Source organism: Mytilus edulis, chromosome 5, assembly GCF_963676685.1.
Source record: "Mytilus edulis chromosome 5, xbMytEdul2.2, whole genome shotgun sequence".
Classification (NCBI taxonomy): Eukaryota; Metazoa; Mollusca; class Bivalvia; order Mytilida; family Mytilidae; genus Mytilus; species Mytilus edulis.
The window spans coordinates 66,080,639-66,098,121 of record NC_092348.1 but is presented as its reverse complement, the minus strand read 5'-3'; the positions used below and the strand labels follow the sequence as shown (position 1 = coordinate 66,098,121).

At 32.3% G+C, this 17,483-nt stretch overlaps 1 protein-coding gene across 5 annotated transcripts in view; it reads right to left on the bottom strand.

Moving 5' to 3' along the window:
* LOC139524258 (cytochrome P450 CYP12A2-like) overlaps nt 1–17,483 on the bottom strand; it is a 50,025-nt gene that overhangs the window by 27,627 nt on the left and 4,915 nt on the right. For 2 of the 5 annotated variants that reach the window (XR_011664761.1, XM_071318984.1), the window contains exon 1: nt 3,318–3,433. The exons of 2 other annotated variants lie outside the window; for them this stretch is intronic. The gene's annotated coding sequence lies outside the window, so the exon portion shown is untranslated. Of the gene's footprint in view, nt 1–3,317; nt 3,445–17,483 lie in introns of those variants that run through there. One more of the 5 variants, XR_011664762.1, reaches the window with a different exon arrangement.

Genomic DNA, 17,483 nt, shown 5'->3' with positions numbered 1-17,483 from the left:
TTTAATATGTTGATACTGATGACAAAATGCAGGTCAAATTTGATATTGACGATTTTCACTTTCACCGTTCATCAGATTATGGTTCTTGTGATATTGCCAGGACACAAATAAATGTTAATAATTCCGGTTTGTTGTCGTTGTGACAGCCTCTTGTACGTACATACATTAGGCCGTCTGTTTTCTCGTTTGAATTGTTTTACATTTGTCATTTCGGGGCCTTTAAAAGCTGACTATGCGGTATGGGCATTGCTCATTGTTGAAGGCCGTACAGTGACCTATAGTTTGCCATTTGGTCTCTTGTGGAGAGTTGTTTCATTGGCAATCATACCACATCTTCTTTTTTATATTAACTAATAAATAAACCATGTTCTCCCAGACTTATAATAGTTCAGTTTGGTAGATCAATGGACTGGTTGATAGATAATAAAATGCATATTTTCGTTGCCTTTACATAAAATGTATTTAGTATTCTGGTTCATATTTCCTGTAAGCTTTAGTTTTTCTTCACCCAATCCCTGTTTAGAATGAAATTCAAAACAGTGTGGTTGTGGCCATTGATTGACACATTAAATTCATCTATTGACTGGGACAATTTACGTGAACGTTTGTCTGTAACGATCACTGTTCACGACGTACCTACGATAGACATTTTTACAAACGTTCACCTAAATTGTCCCAGTAAATGGATTAATTTAATGTGTCAATCAATGGCCACAGCCACACTGTTTTGAATTTCATTAGTCGGTAATGTCTGCATGTACTTTTGTTCATTGTTTGTTATTCACCATAACAAGGTTTCGATATATCCTAGTTTTAAATTAATGAAGTTAAACATTCTTTTGGAATTGGAACATACTGTGCCCCTCTGCATTCGACATGTTCCTTTATTGGTAAGAGGGAACTTCATAAAGGAGCATCTCAATGAAAACAAAGACAAAGGCCAGCATTTAAAAAGAAGTTGAAGATACCAACGAACTTACAATGTCATGCACAAAAACGAAAATCGACCTACAGACAAACAGAAGTATACAATACACAACATGGAAAACTAAACTCAACAATACGAATACCCCCAAAAGCTTCCACAACGTTTTTCCGATACCAATATTTCTGCGCATTTTTAAATAATTATACCTTTTTTCACTTTATTTTCGGGAAATATTTGGAAATTTCATTTTTTTCATTTTTTTTATTTATTTTTTTTGTCCCCGGGATTTTCGGAAAAATGGGTATTTTTTATTTTTTATTTTCTATGAATTTTTTTTTGTCCCCGGGATTTTGCCCAAAAAATATTATTAATTTTTTTTCTAATTTTTTGTTTTTTGTCCCCTGAAATATTCGTACGAAAAAGTATATTCAAATGACATTTTTTAAAGTTTAAATTAACCGATATCTTTATGATCTGGTTATTGGATACTTATTAATTCAAGTGTATTTTTTGTCAGTAGGTTAAGTCCTTGACTTCTTCAGTTCAATAGTTAATAGTATGTACATTTTAGCACGTATGTCATTTTTGACTGAAGAAGTTTTAATCGTATCACCAACTTTTCGTAGTTGATTAAACTTGTCCGGGATTTACCAAAAAAATAGGACATTTACCCTTTCCCCGTCCATTTTCGTTTCTGACTCTAACAAATATATGATTTACTCAATCTATATAAAATATTATAAGAAGATGTAGTATGACTGCGAATGAGACAACTATCCACCAGAGACCTATGACGTAGATTCAAGCAATTATAGGCCTTCCAGAATAAGCAACAACCATACCAACAACTCAACCCTCCTAATTATAAAAAAAAGATGTGGTATGATCGCAAATTGCAACGAGACAACTATTCACAAGAGAGACTATATGACGCAGAAATTAAAAAATATAGGTCACCGTACTGCCTTCAACAGTAAGCAAAGTCATACCGTATAGTCAGCTATAAAAGGCCCCGAAATTACAAATGTAATGTTAACGGCTGGACGTTGTGCAAAACTTAAATTTCTTTAAACATCGATTTTCAACATGCAAATGCGCAAAACGATTAGTTCGAAAGCATGTAGTTAAAAAATATTAACATACTTCTTATAAGAAATAATGTGTCTACTTCCAAGAAATATACCTGTCACCTTCAAGGAATATACATGTAAACAGATCTGTCACAGTTTCATAAAGGTCTGCAATATGTTAAGTCTATAAAGATGTTGTAATGAGGAACACAATATCCTACGCACTTGTAATGTGTAATTAATATTACTAGTATTAAACAGAAGAAAGTTTGATAAGGAAACGAAATAAGGTTATTGTGTGTTTTACTTTCTAATTTTTCATAGCGACACACAAAGTCATCTGTACTATTTATAATCATGTAACTGTTACATGACATACCATATGAAGTCGTAGTTTAAATACGTTATAGCTATAAACTGTGTTATTTCGACCTAATTTCTCTGGTGTTTACTTAGTTTGTCGTCATTAAGACATTCCATTCGTAATTCCGACATATCATGTCGTTATTTCGACATATCATGTTATTTAGACATAACATATCTTTTTTTGGTCTTATAATAGATAAACGTCTCAATTTGTAAAAGAAAAACCTTTATAGGCCAAAGTACGGTCTCCTACACCGAGCCTTGGGTCACATCGAACAGCTACCTTTAAATGTTGTATTATACATCATTTTAACGTATTTTGTCTTTCAATTGAATCAACATTATACGGAGCCCCTTAAGTGCCAAAGATAAAATTAAGAATATTTGTGCGTGCGACTTTAAATCTTGTGCGCACAAGATTAAAAAAGTTGTGCGCATAAGATAAAAAAAGTTGTGCGCACAAGTTTATTGTGTGTCGTCTGTTTCCTGTATACGTGGTTCTCCGTTGATTTATGACATACGGGTACTCCAATCATTTCTGAGTGACATATAGCCTTCCGATGGTCGATCGAGAATCAGTATCTATGACGACTGATGTTTTTCAGATACTAAGTGGCAGAACCAGGGGCTTAGAAACTATTTCCCTTAATTGGCAAACACTTGGGTTTTTTTCTTTTCTTTTTTCTTTTCGCGATTTAAATGATTTTAGCATAAAAACGTCCAAAACAATATGGGGCAGTAAATTATCGTTTTTAGGAATTACGCCCCCTTTTAAAAACCTCGATCCGTCCCTGGTGCTTATGGCTAAAATTCATTGCTTAAAAGCTTTTGAAGGGATTTATATTTTAAAAATGTGATTAGAAAGATGGATTTAATCATAATTCCGACATATGTTAAAATTATGAACTTTTCTGTAACAATAAATTGGTTTTTACAATAAAGATAAAACTAACCTTATCCTGCATGAATTTGGAGTAAATCCGTCGGTATATTTCATTGAAGATCACAAAATAAGTCACAATGCTTGTACGATCATTATATTAACTTAACATAAAGCGGTCAGAGTAGCTTATATAGTCCGGGGACAGAGTTATCGTCCTTTGATTTTCGTTCCCTAGTGTGATCAGTGTGCAAATTGCAATTATTTTGTCATACACCTTATTTCTTCAAACTAGTATTGTTTGCATATAAAAGTGTGTAGTGGGGGGTCTAATTACATGTAAAACACTTGGTTCATGAATTTTCATGGTAAGTAGTGATTTGAACTAGTAAGACATATAATAGAACCCCTTTATCTAAAACTGTCCATATTTTGAGTTAGAACTGGTAGACTTTTTGTTTATAATTTACGTATATTTTGTCCCCAAAGTAGTACACTTCATTATAAAATTCTTTTTGAGATAAAGCAGGGTCGAATCTTTTTTTTTTCAAATTGTATCTATTATCTTTAAGAAATATCAAAGAACTCATTCTGATTTTTGAAGAAATTATACATTCCTAAGAATAGATAAAATGGCGTGAATCTTATTTGTTAGTGTATGCGCAAAAATATGAAACTTTTTAATGATGGCCTAAATAAAATTGTATACTACCGAAACAAGAACGAAAAGATAGAACGCTCTTTTAGTTTCTGCTTATATCTTTCACTTTAAATTGATACAAATATATATATGTATTAGATGTAGTCCACTCATACATGTACCTGAGTGGAATCAGCCACGAAGACACGTGACTACTACACCAAATTTATATAGAAGTAAAAAAATAATTATTTGATCTTTTTTCTTATTTCATAAAGAAGCAATTTGTTTTGACGGAATAATGTCATTATCTCAAATTTACCAGATGCAGTAACGCATATTTCGTCCTATTTGTCATCTTATTTTTAAGGATCTGGGAATGTATTTCTCACTTTGTTTTTTCTCATTTTGACTGACTGACGCTTACATTATTTCTGCGACAAAATTAATTTAAATAAAACTCAGATGAGTGATACAAGGGGTAGAAAGTGTTGCGACCAAAGAGGGCGGGTAGTGTTATCCAACTCCGATATATTTATTTATGTAGTTAATAGTGATGAAACCTCACCCCCTGATACGCGAAATGGGAAAACCGAAGATCCAGTGAAAGAAAGTAGATCTAGACACACACAAAAAAACAGCGAACTAGAACAGCACAGACTGACAGTGGACACACAAACGACGAAATAGAAAGACAAATAAAATACCCAGACACGTAAAACGAAAGAGGGACGAGGGTAAGGACTTAGCGGTTGCAATAGGCATATGTATCAACTCTAATATACTGAGACAAATATCCCGCATGGAAAGAATAATTGGAATCAAAACGGACAACCACAAATATTATAGAGAAAGGAGTTGGTCTTTTTAGAGAAAATTATCCATACACATATTAAGAAAAATGCATTGTCAGAATAAAGGACTGTCGGAGTAATGGGCTGTCGGAATAGTGGGCTGTCGGAGTTATGGGCTGTCGGAATAATGGTTGTCGGACTAATGGGATGTCACTATAAATATGTACCAAAAACAAAAATATTAAAGAAATGAAAATCGAGCATACGTCAACAGAATAGAAAATAACCTACATATTTTCCCCTTTTACTTATGTTAACTCAATCTTGTATCTGCATATAATTACATTAGATGTATGTTTCATTATAATATTTTATTCTGATTGGCTAACTGCACATCACGTGTTATACCGTAAGCAGTTGCATTGCACAATACAACTTTTCATTCATGATAACACGTGGTCCAACAATAAAGTGCACAGGTGAATTAAATAAAAAAATATATAAAATTCGTGTTTTCATGATTATAGCTAAAAAATGTAATTATAAGTATTGAATGCTTCTTTTTACTTTATACGGTTGTAAAAGCGTTGACCGAAGTACGTTTTGTATGAAGCGGGGACTTTACAAAAAGAAGCATTCAATTCTTAAATAATTTTGTTTTTGAATTTTATGTGTACAATCTTTACAACTTTATGAAAATGCCTTTTTTTCTCCATTTTCCATAAATAACAAACGAGACATGTTGGCGTTTAAAGTAGTTTTGTCTATTTTAAGACCTTGACATACTTTTAAATAATGAATATTTTAACGATATTATAGGTAGAGTGATACTGTAAATGAAACATGTTCGTTCATCCAAGAAATTGTTGAAACGTCAGAAATTTGTTTTTTGGAAGACGTCATAACCTTTTTCAGTAGTAGGCTTAGTACAAACTTATTTAAAAAAACGGAAATAACATGTTACAATTTAAAGATGACGGAAGTTTAAGTACTCATTTACTCTCACCCAAATGATTACTTCAAAGGTTTAAAATAGGACATCCTACTCATAAACATTTAGTCCAATCTACTTACTTTGTATATTTCAACATTTCAAGTATAGATATTCATAAATGTCACTCAAAGTTCATTTTTCGATTTGTTGTTAAGTTAGGGTTTTTCGTTGTATTCTTTTTAAAATTTTGTATTCGGTCCCAATGTAAGATCAGATCATTGTCTCTAACTCTAAAATTTGGTTCGAAGGTCAACGTGAATGGCGTGTTTTTGTGTTTTAAACGGTATTGCACAAAACTCAATAGTACATATGTAAAGCTATACCAATTGTAGAGCATCCCTTCCGTCAAAATAAGATATATCACGAGTCTGCTTTTGAAAAAAAAGTACCAGAAGATTTGAATATTTTCTTACTGTATCATACATGTACGTGTTATCCTCGATATTAGGAGGAATGATACAATAGAAGACTGGAAGGACTTTTGATAAGAACAAGAACAAAACTAAGATCACAGATGTAAGACGAGAACAAGCTAAAAAGACTATGCGGTATGGGTATTTCTCATCGTTGAAGGCCACACGGTTGTCTATAATTACTTAAATTAACTTCATTTTAACTTTGATGGATATTTGTCTTATTGGTAATCTTACCATATCTCTGTATCTTTATATCAAAAGTAAAGCCACGTTTTACTCATTATAGAAAATAAAATGAGGAGATTTGGTATAATTGTCAATAAGAAAATTCTTCACCAGGGACTTAATTACATCGAAGTTAGCTTATTCAGGTCATCGTACAGCCTTCAACAATGAACAAACCATCTCCACACAGCCAGCTATTAAAGGCCTCGAAATGTCAAATGTAAAACAACTCAAGCGAGAAACCTTACCTTATAGTAAAAAAACGTAAGTAACTTAACTTGTATGACATGGATCTTTATTAGACTGATAAAAAGACATACGCCACCGACAGTCTGTATTCTTTGGAGCCGAAAGCCTGACATGAGTTATTGTTTTTAAAGATAGCGTGCATGTATATCTGTGTACATGTACATTTTTTTATATCTGTATCACATTTTTATCAGTTCATTCAAAGTCAGGCACGTGTTTGGTCCAATTTAAATGTCTTTTAATTTGATAATCAGTTTTACTAGTAAAAATAATATGTTATTAGTGTAAAGCTTTAAATATTTGTTTAACCTTGTATCAGGATTAAATTAGTGGTCAATGGTTGATTATATTTATAAACATAAATAACCTTGACCTTACTTCAATCCAAATATGTATACCGGCAAAGTTCTTGATAGTAAGTCAACGAGTACAAAACAAGTCGTTGATTTTTTTAATGAAAATTTCGTTTCAGCAACAAATAGAATCATAATGTTATCCTTTGTGGGGGAGAGTCACACACTTGTAAGCTTATATATAGAGCTCAAGATTGCAATGAGATGTTGAATAATCGTCATAGAGGCAGAGACCTAACAATACACGTTTTCCAAATAAAACCTCAACAATATTGCAACAATCTGATTAGATAAAAAACAAAAAAAACTCCTATGACAAGTTTATTGCTTGGTTCAATCTTTTGATTTTGTTAAAAAGTTTTCTTGGGGGGGGGGGGGGGGATACAAAACCTGGTTTGATGTATGCATGCAACTTTCTTGTAACCAGTTCGATCTTGTGTGTAAAGAACGGTATATTGATCGCAATAAAAAAAATGTTTTAAAGTGAACATTTAACGTAGATAGGAACGGAAGTCAATAATAAGTGGTGTGCGTCTCATTAAAATTTTGGAATAATAACTGGCCTAAAATTAGGAGAATGATGTGGCACATGTATAAGTTCTTTTTAAAAATAAACAACACACATGTCAGTGCTATTACCAAGTCATGAGATCATTCGTGAATCTCATTCTGCAGTGGCGGATCCAGGGGGGGGGGGGTTCAATGACGATCAATGCATTTGAATGGGGACATGTAGTTGACCCAACACCCCCTCCCCCCCGCCCCATATCCCTTTTTGTCATGGGTTAGGAACCCCACTTTTTAAAATGGCTGGATCCGCCTTTGTTCTGTATGGTTTACATGTCACATTGGTATTAACCCTTTTCTTATTCTTTTTTCCCTGTTTCAAACATTACTTACAAAATAAAAAGTTCAAATTTCTATTTGTAAAATCAGTTTTTCACAAAATCGTTGAACAAATATTAACCAAGAGCTTTATATTTTTTTAAAACTTACTATGTAAAGCAAACTTTGTATAAATCTTAACATAATATAGAAAAATACAACTTTACCTCCAAATACGAAATGCAACAGCAAAATCGGTGTTCATATAAAATTCACTGAACTTTACATATATGTCAGAAGGTCCAAGATGTGAGTGAAAAGGATGTGACGATATTATACGTATTAATATTTGAATGAATGAAGCAAAATCTATTAAAATTCAATGAAAATAAATTTTAAATTTTGAATTAGCTTTTAATCTGTTTGGTTTTATTATTTTAAGGCTGATAATCATATTGGTCCAATTGTTCAAATTGACGTCAGATACACAAAAATCATTGGTTAACCTGTGAGACTGTGTCAATTATTCCAGACTGCTGATTGTGACCGCATGATACAAAAAAAAAATTACAATTATGAATAAAATATGTTTAATACTTTAATTATGAATGAAGTATGCAACAAGACATTAACATATGCATAAATAGGCTAAGATAATGTAAGTGTATCATACTATTAATTTATATCCAATCACAAAGTAGTATTAGGTCTTTTCGTAATTTAAAAAATATATAATTATGTTTGGTTTAAATCTTTATTATATATTAGCAACGGGTCGGTAAGTAAAGAAGAGGGAGAAAATATCAGTCAAACTCCGTAGGCGTACATATATCATTGATTCCGTTCAGGAACTATTTTCCTTTTACTACTAGCTATATTGTATAGTAGTGTGGAATACCTCGGAGTTCGAATACCAGAGGCAATAAATACCGTCGAATAAAAAATAGACTATGCAAAGGCCATAAAAAAAACCCCGATCAAATGACAAATTACAACCATCAAATCACGACACAGAAAACTAACGATAAAGCCTCCGGAACACCACACAGAACGGATGGTAAATTTAGGTTTCCTGGCCTGCGTTTTTACAGAATAGCGTACGACTAGAATTAACCGTAAGCATATTGAATTGTTCATCAATTTCGATCAATTCATGTCGTAGGCGTTTTTGTGAAAGCCAGTACATGTATGATTTGGAAGAGTAAGTTAGTAACTCAGGTTGTATTCTATGTAATGGAACAAATAGAAATTTAAATAACTTATTGGTATGGCACTAGCTAGGTTAATTAATGATATAATTTGTTATAAAGCTATTAAGTTCAAGAGTTTAAGCTGTGTTAATTTTGTATGAAGTTCAACAGACTATAAAGTTATGAATTACTTAAAATTATTGGACTGATGACTGGTTTACAAAATTCATAGGCCTTAACACTTCCTCTTTTAGAACATCTTGACATATTTTATTGGTCCCGCTACATTAATTTTAATACTTTCCGACTTTAAGAATCGAAAAATTGAATGAGAGTATCTTGTAGTTTCGCAAAAAATATTGAAAAACCTACCAATTTCGATTTCAAAACCTCCAAAGGATGGGGGGGGGTCGAACTCACAACCTTAGTGACAGGTTACTGATACAGTAGATGAACGATTTAAACTCCCCTTCCAACGAGGAGTCTGGACCTTTTTATTTGAGATTTACAATGTGTCATATAAAAAAAGGAAAATATTTCTCCACTACAAATAGAAACAAAATACAAATTACATCACTATTAAAGTTTCTTCGTATTTATAATTTTCATAACTAAAGAAAATATATTCACTTTTCCTCATATTTTTTTCTAACCATGTTTGTAAAAACAACAGCAATATAGATTTTTATATGAAATACATATATCAGAGGAATTAATACACGAGTGCAATGTACAGCTAATGTCCAAATGCTTGTATAGTAAGACTATAGTTGGATTGATTGCTTTGTGTGTATAATCGTTCGCTCAAGCATTCACGGTAATTCAGATTGACATTTTCAAACAATTAAGAAAGGCATAGTTAAGCTTGTATATTATATAAATTATTATATTTAAATCTCATAGGACGTCATCTCAAATACAATTGTACAATATATACAAACAAAGCAAACTGGCTAACCAAAGTCTTACTCTACATGCAGTAGGAAATTAGCTGTAAACCAATACGATTTTCGATACATCATACCGAGAATCTCAAAGTCATCTTCAACTATTTACATAACCACACACACACACACAAGTATGACCTTTGAAATTTTGTACCATTCATAACTATTTTTCACATAACCACAAACTTTTTTTATGATGGATGCGTACAGTTAACGTATAAAAGTACATGACTTCCTGGAATATTTATTGAAATCCGTATTTTAATTTACATAACTCCAAAATGTATTATCAATATCAGGGAATCTCATTGGATAGACATTTGGACACCCTTAATTATTTAATCCCATAAAAATCCGGATGTCCTTGGTATCTCAAGCTATCCTTAATGTTAAATTTTATTTCAATCCTTAAAATAATTATAAAGGACACGATTTAGCAATTTGATATTTTAGAATAAAGAAGTCACACTTTGTCCTTTTTAAAAACATTAATCGTCACCTTTGTAGATCTTTGTAATATAGTGTTGCTATTAGTATCTGGTTTAAGGATATGACCACAGACTTTAGTATGGGTTTATATTCTTTATTTATGGCATTTTGTGCGGGGGGAGCGACATTTGTTAGTGGTTTCGTTATATGCATATGTTTTTGTGTCTTGGAACTTTGGTGTTAGTATCAGAATCTTTGAATAATTCGTTTAATTTATCACCGACTTGACATGGAGATATAAAGAAACTTTCCTATGGTTTGGGTGCCTGGTTATCGTCGAAGTTCGTCACGTATCGTTATTAATCTGTTTGGTTTATCTTTTAATAAGGTTCATACTTTTCCTACTTATCCAAACGTCAGAAACAAAAGGTTTTGGTTACCCTGAATGACCTGCTCAAACATTTGCTATATCATTCAATGTTTGAGGATATCCGATTATGACCATAGAATTAGCCACAACAATTTATAAGTATAGTTTGTCTAAATGCATATGAAGATTAACCTACAACAGGAAAGCTCTTATTTAAGATTTGAAAGTCAAGATTTTATAAATACTTGACCCCCAAATCCACCAAAGGTGCATGTACCTTAGCCCAACCAATGAGTTGAAACAATGAGTTAGGTCTGTAGATGTTTTGTGAATTACACAGATACTATAAAGTTTTTTTGTAATTTCTAAATTTATTATTTAAGAGTATGCATGATAAAAACAATGTCAATAACAATACACTGCCTACCCAGTGACAGTTGTTAACCATTCCTTTGATGTGTTTGAGCTATTGATTTTGCCATCTGATTGTGTACTTTCAGTCTGAATTTTCCTCGGAATTCAGCATTTTTGTGATTTTACTTTTTGTCTATCTGACGATACCATTAGGACAACAGTCTATCAACAGTGGTATTGACCAAGTGATCGAAAATGAAAACAACACTTTTGTTCTGGTTACCTTCACCTTCACCTTTCAATACGTGTGAAACCCCTCAATTTACTTCGAACAGTCCCTCTTCAACGTAAAATAAATGTGTTACATGAGTGTTACAAATGCACCTAAAACTCAGAAATATGATGCTTTTATTCAGCCGTTCCGTTGACATTTTTTTTAGAGCCAAATACCAAAGGGTGATGAAAAAATGAAATAATATTTTACAATGTCTAGACAAAAAACAAAAAAAATGAAAACCCCGAAAAGACAAGCATAAGACTAGAACACTACAAGTGAAAGCAACAGTAGTATTCCGCTGTGCAAAAGTCATAAATCGATTGACAGAAAACAATTCCGGGTTACACTAAAACTTAGGGAAACACATCAACTATAAGAGGAAAACAACAAAACAACGGAAACAAACCTCCCGCTTTATATCGATGTTAGATATACCGCTTAAATGACAACATTACATGACAGGAATACAGTACAAATAAATGCAATAACACTTATAGATATGATAAAAAAAAATGCATCTTCAAATGAAAAGGAGTTCTTATTCGAACTGTTTTCCGCTTTTGATCGGGTTGTTGTCTCTTTGACACATTCCCCATTTCCTTTCTCAATCTTACTATTTGTTACAATATCTGTTATTGATAGAGAATAAAATTTCAAAATTTGAGAAATATGTCCATATTGCATTAGTTTACAATAGTCCTGACTATAGTCTCTCCTAGAATATAGTGTTATTCAAAAAGAGTAAAATATTTATATCTTAGCTTCGGTTAATCATAGATATAATAGTCTATTTAGCTATGATCTAATTCCTTAATATTCTGGCCTATTTTTTCATAGATGTATATGATTTAACATAATAAGGGGTGCTGAATGGGTTTTCCATAATATATAAAAAGGGCAAAATCTACAGAAAAAGGAAAAAAAAGTGAAAGAATACAGAAAAAGAGCAATAAAAAGAAATTATTGGGGTGCTAAGATATAAAAAATAGAGATTGTTGAAGAACAGTATAAGGACGATAAAAATGACTTAAACAATTTAAGAATATAACTAGAGGCTCTGAAGAGCCTGTGTCGCTCACCTTGGTCTATGTGCATATTAAACAAATTACACAGATGGATTCATGAAAAAATTGTGTTTTGGTGATGGTGATGCGTTTGTAGATCTTACTTTACTGAACATTCTTGCTACTTACATTTCTCTATCTATGATAAACTTGGCCCTTTAGTTACAGAGGAAATATTTTGTAAAAAAATTTACAAAAATTTACCATTCTAATGAAAATTGTAAAAAAATTACTGTAAAGGGCAATAACTCCTTAAGGGGTCAACTGACCATTTTGGTTTTAGTAATGGAGTTATAATAAGTCAAAATCTACATTTTACCCCTATGTTCTATTTTAGCCTGGCGGCCATCTTGGTTGGTTGGCCTGGTCACCGCACAAAACTTTTAAACTAGAAATCCTAATAATTGTTGTGGCTAAGTTTGATAAAATTTGGCCCCGTAGTTGCAGAGGAGAAGATTTTGTAGAAGATTACAAAAATTTACGAAAAATTGGTAAAAAATGACTTAAAAGGGCAATAAGTCCTTATTGGTAGATCTTACTTTGCTGAACATAATTGCTGATTACAGTTTATCATTATCTATAATAATATTCAAGATAATAACAAAAAACGGCAAAATATCCTTAAAATTACCAATTCAGGGGTAGCAATCCAACAACCGGTTGTCCGATTCATCTGAAAATTTCAGGGCAGATATATCTTTACTTGATAAACAATTTTATCCCAGTCAGATTTGCTCTAAATGCTTTTGTTTCAGAGTTATAAGCCAAAATCTGCATTTTACCCCTATGTTCTATTTTTAGCCATGGCAGCCATCTTGGTTGGTTGGCCGGGTCATCGGATACATTTTTAAAACAAGAAGTAATTGTAACAGGATGCTGTTACGAAGTCTCCCGAACAAAGCTCCCATAACTCGCCATTCCTATGGTCCCATATTCATTTGATTTGAATTTTTTGTCCTATACAAGAATATTTATGGTTTAGGGGTGGGGATCTTGACCATATACAAGTATTCAAACAGGAGGGGCTGGTGGTGACCCCCAGGGACTTTACCTACATTTCATTTGATTTGTTTAATTGTCCTATATATGAATATATATGGTTTAGGGGTGGGGATCTCAACCATTTAAAAGTTTTTCAAACATAAGGGGGTGGGGCTGCCCCTGATGGACTCTCCCTATGTGTCATTTGATGTGTTTTATTGTTCTATACAAGAATATATATGGTTTAGGGGTGGGGATCTCGACCATTTAAAAGTTATCAAACAAGAGGGGGTGGGGTGACCCCCTAGGGACTTCCCTTTTATTTCCTTTCATTTGTTTTATTGTCCCATAAAAGAATATATATGGTTTAGGGGTGGGGATCTGGACTGTTTACAAGATGATAGCACTTTCTCAAATTGGACAGGGTGGGGGTGACCCCCAGGGACTTCCCTTTGATTTAATTTGATTTGTTATATTGTCCCATTGAAGAATATATATGGATTAGGGGTTGGGATCTGGACCGTTTACAAGATAAAAGCATATTCTTAAATTGAAGGGGGTGGGGATTACCCCCCCCCCCCCAGGGACTCGCCCTATATTTCATGAGAATTGTTTTATTGTCCTATGTTCATTTCAGAAGACTGTGTGTGTCTATCACTTACAGTTTTCAAGTTATATTCATTTGAAAATTTTAGAAAAAAAAATCCCATAGGGTTCTATAGTAAACCCCTCCCCTCTTTCTGCCCCCCAAAATACCCCTTAACAGACCCCAATCCACAAACGAAAAATTGATGGCTCACCTAGATATATTAGTCTAACATTCTATGAAACTCTAAGTAATTCTGACAAGTGGTTTGGAAAAACGATGCGGACAAGTTCATTTTTAAAGTGGCGGAAGAAGAAGAAGAAGAAGAAGAAGAAGAAGAAGAAGAAGAAGAAGAAGAAGAAGAAGAAGAAGAAGAAGAAGAAGAAGAAGAAGAAGAAGAAGAAGAAGAAGAAGAAGAAGAAGAAGAAGAAGAAGAAGAAGAAGAAGAAGAAGAAGAAGAAGAAGAAGAAGATGAAGAAAAATAAGAACTGAGCAAAAACAATAAGTCTCCAAACTTTGTTTGGGAGACTTAACTAGATACCATGATGATTGTGTTCAAGTTTGGTTTAATTTGGCCCAGTAGTTTCAGAATTGAAGATTTTTGTAAAAGTTAACAGACGACGACGGACGACGGACGCCAAGTGATGAGAAAAGCTCACTTGGCCCTTTGGGTCAGGTGAGCTAAAAATTAATGAACCCATCTAGATCCGTTTCCATTAGTCTTAGTGCAAAATTAAGTACATCACTTTTTCTCCGTCGCAGATTTGTGTCACTGACAATCGTGCTACATCCTATTTCTAAATAGAGTAATCTGGGTCTAAATAACGTATTGTTATAGTATTAGTGAGATCATTTAACGAATACTAAATACTTCATTATATAACACACACGATGTAATCTTATTTCATATCAAGCTGTTGACAAGCAAATGTTCGGAATACAATTTTATTAAGTATAGAAAGGTTATAAATGCTGGGAAGCTAGTCCTTGATAAACTCGAGTATTCACAAATATGTGTCAGAAGTTTTAAGATATATCACAATCTTCATATTTTGATTTCAGTAACTGCTATTTTTTAAAAGTTCTTCATAAATTTTATATTTTTCATTTTTGTTTTCTTTTAGATATTAATATAAACATTTTGAATGGGAACATCTTTTATAAAAATTGAATAACTTTTTGTTGGCGTCTTTGTCAGATTTATTTATATGCTTTATAATTTGTTTAGTCACAGTTATGTTGAATGTGTGTGATCTATGTTCAAACAGTTTTAACTGGTGAAAGCAAATTATTGTGACACGAACTCATTTTATCTGTTTGTGTTAAGCACCTACTTTTGTGAATATAACAAAACTATAGATAATGTCATACAATCGGGAGGTTTGGATAGTTTTAAAACCAGTTTAACCAACTGCCAGTCCAAAACAGTTGTTTTTCATTCGTTCCGGAACTATCAAAAAGAGTTTTAGTTAATATTAAACCAACTGCTTGTACCAGTTCAGAAATGTGACAGTTGTTTTCAATTCGTTCAAATGGTTGATACAGTCTAATGTGTGGGTTTTTTTTAACAGTTTTGTTGACTTCCTTCTTTTTGAATTTACCTTGGAATTCGGTATTATTTTTTAATGTATTTTTTTCTGTCTACCTTTTTAAAGCAGATAAATGGCAACCAAGACAACAAGACCATCACGGCTGTCAACCCAAGAATTCACAAACCATTCACATATGCAGGAGAGTAACACTATGAAATAAGTCGTTAAAACTGTTATCCTAATGCTAGCAAGTTAAAGGTTTGGTTGGCTATCTTGCTATACTTGCATAAATGTTTGCTCAATCATTATAATTAAGATAGACATCTTCAATCACTAGATTGGCGGGGGTTCAACTTGTAAACGTTGCTTAGCTTCCCATACAATGTATAGGTAGCTGATGTGTTGTCCTTGGTTTTAGTTTGTAACCCGGATTTGTTTTCTCTCAATCGATTTTTGACTTTTGAACAGCGGTTTACTTCTGTTGCCTTTATTTATAATGTATACAAAATGATATCAATCTAAATTACAATGCTTGCGCAAACATGTATACAAACAAAACACCTTTAACTTGCTAGCATTAGGATAACAGCTTTAATCAATTTGGTTTTTAGACAAACCATAATAATATCGTAGAAATACGTAGAAATACGTAGAAATATGAACTCGTGTTATAAATAGAATTAACTTTCTACCTTTTTATTGTAATTATAATCATTTATTCTATAAATATATCTTGTACTTTTCGATGTGTTAAATATGAATCACACCAAATAACGCGTGCCGTAATATTTTCATTTGCCGCAGACTTTTCTTCTTTTGACAGACTCGATATGACGATATTCAGGATTTAATTTCATTCATGGGTATCAGTATATCTCATTGGATGTACTCTATAAGGTGACCCCTGCAAGCGTGATTATGAAGGACATTTATTAACAAAAAATATCTATTTATAAGTATTACGACATACATCTTTTTTTTAATGTTTCAATTACGATGAATTAAATAAATTTGTATCATGATTTAAACGACCATCATTCGTGTTAATAAAGACATTTGTTAGATTATATCTTACAGATATCCTGGTCATAAAGAGTTTTGAGTTTAAGATTAAAATTTATTATGATGTGTCTTTTTACATGTTTTTGAATATTTCCTTATTGCATTGGTTTACATACTATTGCGTATAGTCTCTCCCTGTGTCAAACTTCTGATTCGGATTTTTGACACCTTTTCTTTCTTATAAATAGGTGTGTATACTTTTGAAATTCAGAATAGTCATTGTGGTTGTCGTTTGAACGTTAACCACTTAAACATGATAGCTATCTTTAATCCTTACTTCTTTTATTACTTTAACGATGACTTTGTGTGAAGATTATTATGACGATTTCAAAATTATCCTTTCACAATGTTTTTTAAAAAAACCTCTTCTAATAACTTTGTACAGAGAAATTTTATCCCATATTTTCTCTACATAAAACCCCAAAACATAATCATGAAATCGTCAAAATCTCAGGGGCTTTGCACCATGAAGATAGATAATTTATTAAATTATTTCTTTTCTTTAAAAAACAGATTCTCTACTTCCTATTTTCTTTTGGTTATTTAGCTCCGAATACTTCTAAGTATTTAATCTATCCACACCTAATAATAAGCATAAATTTAAAGATCCAGTAATGCATCAATGTATATCGATATAGCGTCTGTAAATTCGATCGTTATTCAAGAGTTTCTTAATTATTTTCAGAGATACATGCATAACTCTTTGATACAACCATGGAAGTAATATAGTCAATATAATACTTTCATGATATAATCAAGGACGTTGTATTTCATATAACCTCATTGATATAACTCTTTGATAGGGGTGCAATAATTTTATTGAGTCAGATTATTTTAGTTTTTCAACGCTATCAATCAAATTGTTTTTTTACATCCAAATTTAACATAATTTTTTATTGTCATCTACTGGACTACAATATGTTTTGTTCTCTTCAAACTGGCGATCAGAAT